Source organism: Cyanistes caeruleus, chromosome Z (assembly GCF_971803275.1).
Source record: "Cyanistes caeruleus chromosome Z, bCyaCae1.hap1.1, whole genome shotgun sequence".
Taxonomy (NCBI): domain Eukaryota; kingdom Metazoa; phylum Chordata; class Aves; order Passeriformes; family Paridae; genus Cyanistes; species Cyanistes caeruleus.
Window position 1 is genome coordinate 65,623,384 of NC_141732.1, and position 15,581 is coordinate 65,638,964.

The 15,581-nt window shown below is 36.6% G+C and overlaps 1 long non-coding RNA gene across 2 annotated transcripts; it reads right to left on the reverse strand.

The window, feature by feature from the left end:
• Window positions 1-6,760: 6,760 nt before the first annotated feature.
• Window positions 6,761-11,442, reverse strand: LOC111941505 (uncharacterized). 2 transcript variants are annotated; one of them, XR_002870061.2, is made up of 4 exons: window positions 11,257-11,442; window positions 10,971-11,112; window positions 10,159-10,409; window positions 6,761-7,053 (listed from the first exon to the last, which is right to left on the reverse strand). It is a non-coding gene; the product is annotated as an uncharacterized LOC111941505 (long non-coding RNA). The 2 variants fall into 2 exon arrangements; XR_002870062.2 differs by lacking the exon at window positions 10,159-10,409.
• Window positions 11,443-15,581: the final 4,139 nt, after the last annotated feature.

Here is a 15,581-nt window from a genome sequence, read left to right on the forward strand (position 1 = left end):
GATCTCAAACATTACCTCTCCTTCCCTGCTGTGCATATCTTTAATTGTCTGCTACAGAAGCATCATTTGTATTTCCATAGCCAAGAGTCAGCTGGTGCTCCTGCAGCAAACTTTCCTGTTGCAGTGGTTTACAGTTCATGTCTGAGAATCAACAGAAGGTGAAAACTCATCAAGTTTTTCTGCATTATGTATTTATACCAGATGAGAATTAACTCATTTGCGTTACTCTGCTACTGTTAATATTCTTTTGAAATTAAAACCATGGGGTTTGATAACAAGAAATAAGAAATGTTTTCGCTTTCTTGAAAGAATATAAATATTATCATTTGACATGAATTTTTTGAGATTTAGGTTTTGATCATCGAAAAGAAGCAGGTCAAAATTGTTCTTTTAGGTTATTTTATTTATAAAGACTTACACTACCATATAAACAACAACAACAACAACAAAATGTATAAATATCCAAGGCCAACAGGTCTGGATGGACATTACATTACACAAAATGGCTGAAATTTCTAAGTGATGAATAAAAATTTCTCATGTGTCTAAGTTCATAAAAGCAACATAGTATGAGTCATGTCACCCACAAATATCAATTAGACATAGACCCTGCTTGAAAATAGAGAGAATTAGTTTGGCCATGAAGAAATAAGTCTAAAGGAAACAATGCCCTTCAAAGATATTTAGCCATCACTACCTTCTAACCCCCATCTACAAGTATTAACATAACTAAGCAATAACTTTTTCACTGAAAGAAATCATTCATAAACATTCACTGGCTTACAAAAAAAAAAACCCTGGAAGACTGGAGTAGAATAGTTTTTCTTACATGAATGTGTTACAAATATACCCATGTGTTTCATAACTTTTAATATTGCTGCTGTAATAATACTGTTGCAATTCCCCACTGTGTCTATTGTGGACATCATTATAGTGATAGTAAATGGAAGTGTTTATGAGGAACTCACTGGTGAACTCTACACAAGTAAGCGAAAATGGGGACTACAACACAAGATTTCTATTAAGCCACCTCCCCGGTCATTGGGTTTTTTAACAGTAATTGGTATTTTTAAGCATTTTTCTGATGAGGCAATAAATTTAAATGTCATGGATGAAACCTCTCAATCACAGCTTGCCTGAGTGGTTCAAAGTGATTGCCATCATCCCTGCTCTGTAACACAGTGTGAGCTAGGAGGTGCATGAGCATCCACCCTGTGCTTTGCCCCTGCCCCAGGGACAGCTGTTCAAATTTCTTTGGTGGTGGAGATGAACTCAACCACCTGGTCCAGATCAGGAGCTACTAGGAGGTACCCACTCTCTGTAGGTTCATGGCCCTGCAGAAATCAGAGTGCCAACCTCACCATGAATGTAAATACTGGTGTGAGGTGAGAAGCCTGCCAAGACTGACTCCTGGTAAAGGGGAAATAATAAATCAGTGAGTGTATGAGAAGGAGTCATTGTGTAAAGAAATCATGAATGTTATAAGGAGGGATCACATGCCTGTTGTATAGGGCAGAAGAAATGAAGTCTTATTTGAACTCAAGGAACTCGGGGATGTGATTTCTTAGAACACACAAAACCCACTATTAGCTTTAGAAATAGACTTAAGAAAGACTTGCTTGTCCAATGACTTTATGGAAATGTGGCTTGCACAATGCCTTAAGATTACTCAGAGTAGAGTGACGAATGCCTGTGAAATATAATTTCTATGTAATTGCTATGGTGATTAGTACAGGGGCTCTGCAACTATTAGTTTGCAAGTACTTGAATAGAAAAAATGACACTTTCATTCTCTTTTTATAGATGAGACAGACTTTAACTGAACTCTGCTTTTCTGAGATGGTTGGTTCATTTATTTTTATTTTTTTTGTCAAAAACCACATGGAAATACTTCCTGTAAAGAAGACTTGGAGATCACGCTTTTCAAGCAAATAGAATGCATATCATAATTGTTTGATGTTTATTTCACATCTGAAAAACAGACCCCGTTTTTATGTGGAACAATGACAATTGTCAGTGAAAGCACCACATACTCTGCTTGACTCTCTGTTGTTAAAAATCCAACTTGTTTTGCCCTCAGCAGTTTTACAGGCAGTTCAAATTGCCTCATAAAACTCTAATGGTTTTCCTCATACACAATATGTATTGTGTGACAGGCACAGAAAACACATCTTATCACAGTTTATACTAGGTAAAATATGCATCCAACTGGAACACTGGTCCACCTTTAAAATTTTTAATTGTAATATAGCTCTGAAAAATATACTACCAACTAATACACATTTTTGAATTTTAATCTTTCAAAAGTAAAGCAATGGTATATAAAGGTGTATTAAAAATTTACGTCTTCTGTTATATTATAGACGGTAAAGTTTTAACAATCTAAGTAAATATTTTAAAAATATTAACAAAATATGTATCATAAGATACTTTTGGCAGAGGTCTTACCTTGGTAGAGAAATAAAGGCTTTTATTTTATGAGAAATTTACTCATAAGGACCAGCATGAACAGACTTATTGTGTTCAGGAGGCACGCATAGGCCGTGACGTTTTCTAACACCTTATAATTTATGTAGGAGAGATGCACAGATGAGAATTGTCCCGATTATCTGATTATTTTTCTTTCTAAATATGTTAAATAAGTACTGCTATCAGTAATTAAAAATCTGAAAAATTTGAGTTATTTTTCAGAAGTCAAGATATCTGCTTAGAAGTAGTAAAGTTTCTTGTAGTGTTATCATATTTGCCAGATTCTCTTTATCTACTATCTGAATTTTTCATTTTAAAGGACACTGATTTCACAGTTTCAATATTTTTGCAGAACTCTGAGGTTTAAGTGTTTAAATGTTTTTAAACCTTATCAGTTCAGTAGTTGGGACTATTAAATATATAACCTGAAATACAAAATCCTGACACAAGAGTTGGGTCATTGAAGTGAAAAGCATTTTTAGAAGTTTGTATGAGAGCTGCAGCGTCTAGGGTATGATTAATGAGTCTTAGAAGATTAAGGGAATTTTAGTTTAGCTTTGTCTTTTAATTCTGTTAAATTGCCTGGATGTCCTGGAATCATTCAGCCACATCAGCTCTACCCTGTGTGAGGCTGGCTGCTCCCTTTCACTGTCTGCGATTACAAATACAGACATTTGGTTGCTCATATAAGATATGTAGCTCCAAAATGGACACATTGGGTTAACCTTAGACTCAAATATTTAATCAGCACTGACTTCCAAAAACCATGTGGCACACAATATTTGGCAAAATATTGTTAGATGTAGTTGTAGTGTTAATGATGTTAGACATTATCATTAATAATTATCACCACCATTATAGTTGTTGATAATCAAAGAATACAAGCAATGCAAGATTCATGGGGACAAATAATGTTTTTTTTATGAGCCAGCTAATACAGTTTGAAAAAAATAAACCAGGACTCACAAGCCTTTGACAGACCTGAAATAAAGAAGCAACAAACTTCAAAGGTGACCTGGGTTTATCTTGACCATATTTTGTGTTAGCACCTACAGACAGGCATAGTGGAGATCCATTGTTCAAAGCACTGTACAAATAGAAAATAAGAGACAGTTCCTGCTCCACTGAGTTCACAAGCCAAACACTGACCTGGGGAAAAGCAGGAGAGAGCAAACAGACATACAAAGGTTAAGCTTTAACAGCTCAGTAACAGAACCAGAAAGGAACTTGCACCTCCTGGTCTGAAATCTAGGCCCAAATTGCCCAGAACACATTTGAAAGGCAAATGGCAATTTGTACCTCCTCCCTCATAACCCATAACCGTAGAAACTTACGTATTAGAAGGTCAAGACAGACCCTATGTGTGTCAGTGCCTGGGGCCTGGTTCTGCAAATCACTAGTCTGAGCTGCAAAATTACTACCCTTCAAACTCATGGAAATTCAGTAGTGGAAATCCACTGGCGGAAACACAGCAAGCCCCATGGCAAAGAAACAACTGATGGGATGAAACCCTTTATCTGGAGTTTCTTGTTTTTACTCATTTTATAAACACATAATTCTGGAAGGGACACTTAGCCACCATTTTTAGTCATAGATTATTAACAGCTAATTTAAGATTAGCAATTTGTGGGGACTTGATATACCAGAAAGTAGGTTAAAAAAGATGTAATGATCTAATTTCCTTCATCCCCCATTTTTCTGATAGAAATATTTCTTTATTTTTTTCCCCATTTACAGGTGCAGAATTAAAGAACATGTTCACTCACTATATTATTGGTGCACTTAAGTGAAGTGTTCCAAAGCATATAATTACCGTGTAGGTTTATGGCCCTGAAGTAGATTGGGATAGTGGTGCTGCATATCCATGATTTGAAGGACATACAGTGATGATTATAGAGGCAGTACTCTACATCCATTCCAGCCCTTTTGTGTTTAGCTGGTTGCCATGACAAATAATTGGATAGAATTTAAGCCACTTTCTTCCAAGTGGGAAATTCATAATTTTACCCTTCACATAATTTTGAACATACTTTTAAAGATTCTTAAAGTTTATGCAGGAATGGAATACAGACTTGGAAGAAAAAAAAAAATAGATTTCTATAAATGGGATGACAGTTCGGAGGTTTCTTTATTTCACTCTATTTTTTTTTTAATCCTGAGGATTCAGTTTTCTTAACAACATGATATTGCAAAATTTGAGCCTAGTGAAATTAAAAAAGATTTGAATCCAGAGGGATAGGAAATATGAAAGAGAATGATCAAATACTCTTACTTCAGCAATTGGTATCAAATAGAAACAGATGGGTAATTTTATGCCCTCAATTTCCCAAATGTATTTGACTCAAACCCTTTTTAAGCTTTCTCAGTACCCTTACCTGTAGAAACTTACATGTTAGAAGGTCAAGATGGACCCTATATGTATCAGTGCCTAATTCTTATCACCATTCATAACAATAATTCTGCGCCTTGTCACAAAAATTACAAGAATTAGAACATTACTTTCATGCTTTGATTTCTACTTCTACATTCCAAACTTCCTAACAAACTAGACTGTGGTTTCATTGCTTCTTTGACAGAAGTATCCAATCCAAGACTGAAAAATTAAATAATGACACTGAGTAAGCCTGTGATTTTGGAAACTAAATTATAGAAAGATTGGAGATTCAAAGCTAGTTCTAATCAGAAGTGTTATTTCTCTAATTTGCCTTTTTACAATCTTGATTCAGTGTTGAAACTGAGTAACAGGGTTTTATTTTAGATTTGACAATACTGAGCACGTACAACAGGATATGAAAATAAGAGGTTTGTTTCCTAATGCATTCACCAGCACGTTTTTAGGGTTTTTTTCTTTTTCATTTTTGTTTTGGTTTGGGGTCTTGTGTATGTTGGGGGTGTTTGTTTATTTGTTTGTTTGTGGGTTTAGGGGTTTTTTTTTTGGAAATGTTTTTCTGAAAATTTTATCCTTTACTGAAAGATTCAGCATTCAATCACTGAATATTTTTAGTAGTGTTTTATTATCTACAAGTTGGCATAATTTTTTCAGAGTCAAACTTTGTAGTAAATTAAATTTTAAAATTATGACCTGTCTAGAATCTAAAATAAGGAGAGCTTCTAGCTGACTTGTGAGCTAATCAACTTTGGGGATCTTCTTTGAGTCTCTTTTGTATACTGATGGCAATCCACAGTTTCTTTTCTTCTACCTAGCTCCAAGTGTCTGGCAACAAATTTGTTGTACCTGCATGTCTTTGATAAGGACCCTTGACTGCTATCAAATTTGTTATATGGAGAAAACCAAAGACAAAACCCAGAGTATCCTTTGGCTTTTCAGTAAAATGCTTTTTTTAATGAGTTTTGAATTTTTATGTTGCTGCCTCTCTGAAGATGTATTGCAGTTCAATGCAGCATAGGCCATTGTAGCCTCTTTTTGTTGAGCAAAACAATGCAATTTATTAACAGCATTTTTATTTCCCAGAGACAGTGGTGATTAAAGGATATTACCTTAAAAAAACAAGATCACTTATATTCTTCCTGAAGAAATGTGGATGTGGCAAAAAGTGTGTTATCCCAATAAAAAAAATTCTATAAGTAAATGTCTAGAAGGAGAGGCATTCTTAAAATCTTGGTGAACATTAAATAACAACATAGTGAAGAGGGAAAGCATCTACAGGATGAGACGGTTAAAAGAAAATATAAATACTACCACTAGTAGCATACTAAACCTCTGTGTGAATTACAGAGCAGAAGGCTTGGGATGGATAACACAGCTAGACCAGGAGTGCCTCATCACATTAGGGATCTGTCTCTTCTGAGCAGGTTAGGAAAGGTCCTTTCATTTCTTATCTCTTGCATCAAGTGCTGCCACGAATTAAGAGACGATGCTAAGGGAGGTCAGTTGTGTCCATGCCACAAAAAACTAGTCTAAGCGTTCCCGGTGTTTTCAATACCATCATAACAAGAAAATAATTGCATTTAGAGTTCATATCGAGCAACCTGGGAGTCAAGAGCAGGCGGATCATCTGGCAAATATATGAAGGTACATGGAAGATAAAGAGAAAATAAAAAAACAAGAAAAATAAGAAAAAGTTACTGATAAGTGGTACCTCAACTCTACACAGTTTACAGCTTCTATATTGAGCTAGAATTTTGAATTCCTTCAAAAGCAATAGCCAAGGCAATCACCGAATTTCCCAGAAACATAACAATATAAATACAAAACATGCCAGTTAGTCTTCTCTGTCAAAGTTTAGGAAAAATGACAACATATGGCCATAGTAACATATTAGGCCACTGAAATGTTTTATTCTGTATGCCCAAGCAAACAATGGCAGTATTGACTGGGAAGAGCTCTCTTGTCCCCAGCCAGTTCAACAACAGCCAGGTCTGTATGTCTGTCTTCCTGTTTTAAGCCTGGATAAATCACACCTACATCTTTTGCTTTTTGTCTTTGTTGTTGAGGTACTGAAGAATCAGTGTGATATTCCAACCTCTTCATGCCTACAGCTGATCTCAATTTCCTCTCAGACACATCTTCTTAGGTTCTGTTCCAAAGGGCTGCTGCATTGCAGATTGTATTGACCACTGTATCTATTTTGAAAGTACAAAATACACTTAGGTATATTTGGGTTTAAATTATAAAGTAAATATGAAAGTCCAGTTATGAAAGCCATTTACTCTCTTTCAATTAGAATTTCTTTAAATTGGAGGTATTTTTGCAAAGTTAGTCCCCAAAAATCACAAGGAACCCTTACAAACTCTTTGTTGCCTTCAAAATAGATTATGTTTGTCACATGATATGGGACTCCTCAGTAGGACCACTACTATCTAACATAGTTTTTTCAGGGTAATAATTATTAGAAAATAGATTTTATAATTTTTTTTTAAAATAAAAACTTGATTCACAGTAAAAAGATACTGTAAGTATCTTTTAATTTTACTGTAAGTAAAAAGATGCTGTAAAATGATATTTTATCATATTTACTTGACCAATTAAATCCTATTGTTTGATACATTATTTAATATATAATCTATTTTATAATCACTTATAATTTTATAATAAGATTTTTTATTTGTTTGGGATTACATTGAGTTTTCCTATGACAATCAAATGGGCTTCAACACATGGTTCAAAATATCTGAGCTACCTGTTAGAGCAAGCCTGGACATGAATGAATTCTCAGTATTGTCTTAAAGCACTGAAAAAAACCCTCTTCATCTCACATAATATTTACAGCTTGCAGCAATACACCTCTGTTTCTGTTGGCTTCCTCAACACAGGTGAAACACAATACAAAGCAAAATCAACTCAGTCCATAGTGGAAGTAGTTTATTAAACAATACATGAGTCCCAGTGTAAAGCAGCAAAGCTGCTCCTACAGCTTTGCACCTACTTTGTTGGGAAATGCACCAAAGAACAAACAGGTGGATCACATCTACATGTATTGCATATTTCTGCTCACCTATGATAGATGGAACCTGAGAGATGGTGTAAAGACATAGAAAGTGCCCCTCATTCTGGAGATTTCATCCAAATTTTACAGTCACAAAATTACTGATACAAAATTTTCTTTGGATAAAAATAATACATATGCTCAGAGTCAATAATTTTCCATGAGTACAGTTCAGACTTCTGAAAAAGCCCTGCACAGTATGTCATATTCAGGCCAGCCAACCTATGGTCTGAGATGACTAATCCCCAGACAGTCATCTCACATATTAGGGCTCAGTGTAGACAAGTGGGGAAATTGCTGGATTGATGGGTCAAAGCTAATGGTGTGAATCCAACAAGGCCAAGTGCCAGATCCTACACTTCAGTCCCACAACAACCCCATGCTGCACCAAAGACTTGGGGCTGGAAAACTAACAGAAAAAGCACCTTGGGTTGCTTGTCAACAGCAGCTGAACATGAGCCAGGCTGTGCCCAGCTGGCCAAGAAGGCCAATGGCATCCTGGCCTGGCTCAGCAATAGTGTGGCCAGCAGGAGCAGGGCAGGGATTGTCCCCCTGTCCTGGGCACTGGTGAGGCCACACCTGGAGTGCTGTGTCCAGTTCTGGGCCCTGACTGCAGGAAAGACACTGAGGGGCTGGAGTGAGTCCAGAGAAGGGCAGGGGAGCTGGGGCAGGCTCTGGAGCACAAGTGCTGTGAGGAGCAGCTGAGGGAGCTGGGGGTGTTTAGTCTGGAGAAAAGGATGCTCAGGGGTGACCCTATCACTCTCCACAACTGCCTGAGAGTGTGGCTGGGGTGGGTCAGCCTCTTCTCCCAGGCAACCTGTGACAGCATGAGAGGAAGGGCCTCAAGCTACACCAGGAGGGTTGAGTTTGGACATAAGGAAGAATTTCATTATGGAAATTGGTGTTAAATGTTTGAATGGACATGTCCAGGAAGGTCATGGAAATTTGTGTCTAGGAAAGTGGTGGAGTCTCTGTCCCTGGAGGTGTCCAACAAACGACTGGTACTTAGTGCTAGGGTTCGGTTGACAAGGTGGGGATAAGTCAGTGGTTGGACTGGATGATCTTAAGGGTCTTTTCCAGCCTAAATATTTCTGTGATTCTGTGAATTGGTGTGCACAGCTTGGGCTCTATAGACAAAACCTGAGCACCAAAACTGAAGCTACTAGCTTTGATGAAACAGACTGAAAATGTTTGTGCAGCCTGTAAATGCAAATTAATCTGCATGTTGGTCCAAGGATTTTTGCTTCAGAAATGCTATCTTTCTATGGCTTCAGATACTTTTTTTCACAATTTTGTGTAGGCTGAAGACTCTAACATTTAAGACAGACATTTTCATTAGTTTCCAACAAATGTTTTCAGAGTCAGTATTGGGAATATAATCTTTTCAGCCTCTTCCTGGGGTAGTGTAACTTGTTCATCATTCCTTATTTCAGCCTTTGGTCACAAACAAACTATCTATAGCAGATTTGTGCTCTGCTGCCTGCAACTGAAAGCTAGACAAATATTCCCTTCAAGGGATTATATACATGTTGAACTAGTTATGGGTTTTTTTCCTAGAATGTAATAACCAGAGATAATTTATTTTAGTTAAAAATTCATCTTTTGTAAGTACTAAAGCACCCTTTAAGTTATTCTGTAACAATCTAGAAGACAGGCACATAAAAACAACACTGATGAAACACATTAAATAGTGTATTAAATAGCATTATCCCAGCAAGAATGACACATTTGTAGCCTTAAAGATGCATGAAGGTTTCTTGGTCATGCCTCTTTTCTTCTACAAAGACTGTAAATGTACTAGAATGTACTTGCCATGCATTTCCCCTGTCTAGAGGAAAATTATGCAAGTCTGTAGGAAGAGTGGGCAGCTTTGCTGTTCCAGAGGGGAGCAACATCCCATCTACCCATGCCTATTACTGCACTAGAGGGAAGCCATGCGGAGCAATAAAGGACAAGGTCATGATGTATTCAACTATCATCATCATCATGGAAATTCAGACTGCAGACTGCTTCAAGCACAGCCTGGTGCCTGCAGAGGGGAAGCACAGGGAGCTGGAAATGCATCCTTGGGTAAGCTATCTGTTACATTGTGCTCAGGCACGCAGAAGTAGAGATGTGTCTCACTGTTGGCACTAACATTTGTTTTCTTTCTTTTAAATGATAAAAAACATTACAAAATATTTCAGGAATTCTAGCTGCCATCAGACATTCCTTCGTATATAGGTTTCATTTAATTACTCACAGGAGTGACTTGTGCTCTTTAACTATCATCTTCTCCATGTAACTCCTTGGATAAAGGGAGCCTCCGTCTCCTTTATAACCACTCTTCATTGGGTATAAGTATATAATAAAGTCTCTAAGCTTTCTTTTTGATGAACAGAGCCTGTTGTTCCAGCCTTTCTTCACATGGCATTTTTTCCAGGCAATGATGATCTTTGTGGTCCTTCTCTGGATGGTCTCCAGGCAAGCCGTATCTTTTTCGTATGGTAGGGGCTAAAATTGATCACAGATTTGAGGTTTGGCCTGACAAGAACTAGAAGTGGGATAGTGATTTCATTTCTGCTGGTGATGCCCTTGTAACCCAGCATCCTGCTGCCTTTCGTTAATACACTTTAAGCAACTGTTCACTCATATAGACTCTGTTTTCCTCCAGGAAAGGGGTCGCAGTGCCGGTAAAGACAGAATTGAAGAAAGTGTCAAGATCTGCTTTTTCAGTGCTATTAGTGACTGAGTCACCTCTCCTGTTTGCAGGCTGATTTGTTTGATTGTTTTCTTGTTGTTTTTTCGTTTTGTTTTATTTTTTTGTTTTGCTTGTTTCCATACTTGACAAAAGAACCCTTTCTTGTAGTTTTTGTTAAGTCTGACCAATCTAAATTTGAACCGAGGTTTTGCTTTTCAAGCTGTATGTCTGTATTCCCTAGAAATGCCCTTGTAATTCTCCACTTGTATCTGTTCTCCCTCTCTGGTATACTTCTCTTTTGGTTTTGAGCATACTCAGAAGCTCTCAATTAAGCCAAGGTGGCCTTCTGCTCTGCCTACTTCCCTTACTTTTACCTTTCAGTTCTCCACATTGCTGCCAGTGTCCTTGAATATACTTGAAATGCCTGTCACCATCCAGAGTGCTGTTGTACTGTTCTTTCTGAGGGAGCAGTGCCTTTAATCCAGAAGCATTAGCTCTCTCTTCAGTACTCTCTGTCTGTGCAAATATTAAAATAAAACTTTTCAGTCCTGGTTTACTGGGTGGGATTTTGTCTGGCTTCCCTGGCAGGGCAGGCAGCTACTTGCAGGCCCCGCCTGTGGTGCAGAAGGGAGGAGGCTGTCCCTTATTGTGACAACTGACCTTGACTAGTGGTGGCTCCTCCTCAGCAGATGAAGGCTGTGGCAGGCTTCTTGTAGCTTGAAGAGCTGAGCAGGCAGTCTGTACTCCTTTGGGCTGTATGCATTTGGCCTTTGACTCTCCTCAAATGCCTGTTCCTACCTTGTCCTGCTCTGTGGGATTGCAGAATACGACTGTTGTTCCCCAGACTCTGATTTGGCTCCCTCCTCACCGTGGCAGATTTGGGTACCTCGTACGTCACAGTCATGGAGCCCAGCACTGTTTGTGCAGCCTCAGTATGAACTTCTGTCTTTCGTATCCAAAAATCAACTAACCAGCAACCCCCCCGACATAATTCTTTTATATCAGATGTCAGAGGTGTGATGCAATAGTGAGGCAAGTGTGGTAGAGAAAAAGGAGAATTCATATTTTTTCTCAAGTTGCAACCCACCAGAGACCATTAGGGCTATCTTCTACTTTTGAAGCTGATAATTATGTTATCTACATTATCTTGTCTTATGCTGCTTTTCTTAAATGTATCACTTGGAATGAAGTTTGGAGACCCAGCCTTGACAGCAGGGACACAATTTCAGAAACATTTTCAGCAAATGCTTTGTGAGTATTGTGAGACTTTATACAGGCTGAGAAAGGAAAAATGCTCATATCAATAAGAATATGAGGATAATAACAGAATAGCATTAGCTTCAGTAGGTTCTGGACCAAATTCCTTCTCACCTGGCAGAGAAAATAAATTGCCTTTCCATATTAGTTGTTGACTTTTGAACGCATGTGTGCTGGCAAATCTCGCTAGTTCAATCCCTTCTGCCAATACACCCAGCCCACTAAGGTCTGGGTTTCATCAGACTTCTGGACTGGAATTACTGTTGTGAGTCTTTCCTTTGCTAAAAATAATGCAAATTTAATTTAAAATTGTAAGAGCTTTCATTTCATATTGTTTTATTAATACCATGAACGAACACTGAGGAGGAACAGAGAATTATATAGTATGGCCTAAATATCCTTTCTGTTAGGTACTGCTGTGCTACTGTTGTTGATTAATATGTATTTAATTGGTTCGGAGGTACTTCAAATATTTTAAATAAAGTTCTTCCAAGTATGAAAAACTTTAAAAGAGACTAAAACATGCTATGGAAACGTAATTATGCATATTACATTTGGGTCTATCTCATTTCCTGCCTAGAACAGTATAACTCTTAAAGGCTCTCCACTTTTTTTTTAATCTTGCCTGAAAATAGTTACTTTGCTTTTATGTTATTTCCTTTAGCTTTCCAGTCATCGAGGTAACAATTTAAATTGTCGCTATTTAAAACTTCTCAGGTTTTTTTGTATTTTAATATACTACTTCGATGCATTTACCTACCTTAGTGTTTCTCTCCATGAAAAAAGATAAAAGAGTACACGTCCCTCATTTTTTTCTGTTGACCTTGCTACAGTAAATATGAGAATTAGGCTTTATGTTAATTAGCATGCAGAAATCCATTAAATGAACATAGGACCTAGTGAGAGGTTATAGTATCATTTATATAAACCTCAAGTATAGTTGGGGTATATGGCTGACAGTGTACACCCTGGAGTGTATTATTGCTTCTGTAAGAACCACACTTCTCTCTGTGACTTTGGTAATGGACTCCAACCTGTGCAGATGTGGTTGTGTAATTACACATCTGAGTATCCTCATTAACTGATTGGGACTGTCACTGCCCAGCAAGTCATGCATGTTGGACAATAATCCTATCAGGAACAGCCCTCCTTAGGCAGCAAACAGGATCTTCAAAAGAGTTAGAGATGATTACAAAATTATTCTAAAATGTACAACCAAGAGAAGGAAAACAAGAAAAATAACATCAACTCTAACATAAAAAGTATATAGCATTTCTTGGTTTTGTGCCTACTTTCTTATGTATTTCAGTGTCTTGGTAGTAAGAGATTCTCTCATTGAAATCATCAGTGTTCAGGCTCAGCTGACAAATTGACAACAGTCTCACTGAAACTTGTAAAAAAAGGACAGAAAAGCTTTGATTCAAATGACTTATAAAGACATTACTTTTTCTGCATCATATTCTGCCTATGTTTGCATTTCTCTTCCAAACACAAGCTGTAGTAAAATTTTCATGTCATTTGTATTTCTGAACCAAAGTATTTTATGTTCTAACTGGTGATGGAAAATAATAATAAAATCTGTGGTTAAAGCAGGTGCTGTTTGTAGTGTTTATATAAACACATTAGCACTCTTTTGACACAGCATGACCTGAACAAGTAGTTCATCCTACTAGTAACAGGGAAACAATAGCTGAGCGTGCCAGAGCCGAGTTCATTCAGATACTGCAAAATTAACACCAGATTATGAATACGCTTGGCACTGGTAATTAATCGTGAAAATTGCTGGAGGAGTTCCCCTACTGTGAGGGATATTGGCAGAAGTATTTACTGCTAATAGGCCTTGTTTAAGCTTTTTTTTCCCCCACCCCCTTAGAGATAAAACTTACAATAGACTGCACAGGAACTGATAGATTATTGCATATTCCTGTGGCCTTCTTTCTTGTTAGCATTTCTGAATATCAACACTGTTTTCCTTTCTGTTATTAGAAATGCACATTGTGTACAAAGTTTACATTCAGACCATTAAAATGTCCTTCACAAGAAGGGTAATTTCACAATCTGGATACTGTTATTCTATATTCCACAGTGATCTAACATTACCACATATTGGGTAGCAGTAATTTAGGGACATCATAGGAAGAATTTTTGTATTTCAAATAATGCACAAGCTTTTATAACCTTAGGTAGTGGTTACATGATCTACAAAATCTTTGATGTGCCTATCATTTTAAGCAATTTTCCTTATATATGCCTTTTATTATGTGCTTTTAAAGTGTAAAAAATGACCAAGATGCTTTCAATCTATGTTGTTTTTAAATGTAATAAAGGTGAATGAACATGATTATGTTAACTAATTAAACAAAAATAAATAAATAAATTAACTTGTAGAGGTCACACATACTCCTGTACATTATTCTAAAATAACTTATACAATATAATCATATTACATATTTCTTCCTTTAGAAAAGAATGAAAAAAATATACCCATTGTGACTGGTTTTTAACCAGTTGTGCTTTTGGTTAGAAACAAAAGCAAGTTTCTTAGTGAAATTAATGAGGGATTTTTCTATTGAGATTAATGAAAGTGGGGTTGAGGCCCATATCTGTTAAAATTTTACTATTGTACAGTATGGAGGTTATGGAGGCATTTATTGCTGATTTTATGATGAACCATAACAATTCTTGGCCCATATAGACCAATATTTGATTAAGCCACCATATAACACATTCTTTAGGCAATTTAGTTGACAATTAGAATGATTTGATCTTTATAAGACTTTTTAGATTGATCTTTTTCCAAAAATGTTTAACTATTTATTTTGAGAACTTGTTAAATGTTTTTCCATTGATTTTAATGAGAATGAAACTTTACGTCTTCAATATTCAGCAGGCAAGCACTAGATCTAGTATTTCTTTATTAAATATTAGTGTTTTTTTCTTTTCAAGGCTATTCAGAATTTGGACTTCACTTCCTTAATTAATCTTTTTCCTTATAAAACACATACTCTTCATCCTTCCCTTTCTGAGTCCTGTCAGTCTAAACAAAATCATAGTCTTATATTTTTCTGTGGGTTAGGTATGTCTTTTATGGCCTATATTTGGGCCCAGTGCAGATTATGGAGACAGTGTGCACACCTTAGAATTCAACCACTCATAGTGAATTTATTTTTTTTATAATTGAATTTTTACTTTTCTTTGTGGCTTTGATAGTTTCAACTAAATGGAAGTCCTCTCATTAAAATTTTTCTTTATATTTTGTTCATCTAAACAGAGGGGCTTATGTGTGGCTGGCATATTTCAGTAGGAAAAATCAGAGTTGAAAGTAGGCCATATTGCTCTAAACAATTACACATTATTTTGAAGATGCCTTGCAAATATTTGTTCATGATAACACATTGTAACCTGCCCTCTGTCTTTCCCTCAAATTCTCTGAGGCTTTTTTTTTCTATAGCTGATCCCTCAGGCAGCAAGGATCAACATCTAGCAATTAGTAGCTGTCACATTGTTCTGACAGAGAACAATAAAATATTGCAGAAGGTAAACTGTCTCAGGTTTATTTTCAGAGTAACAATTCACCATGGTCATTTATGCTTCTAGCATAAAAGTTTTATATAACTGCAAATTTTTATATTAAATTAATTGTAGTACCAAACCATGTTGTGTTTCATTCATGTAGAAAACACTAACCTTCATTTAATAAATTACTTCTAATTTGACTTAGAGTGCAG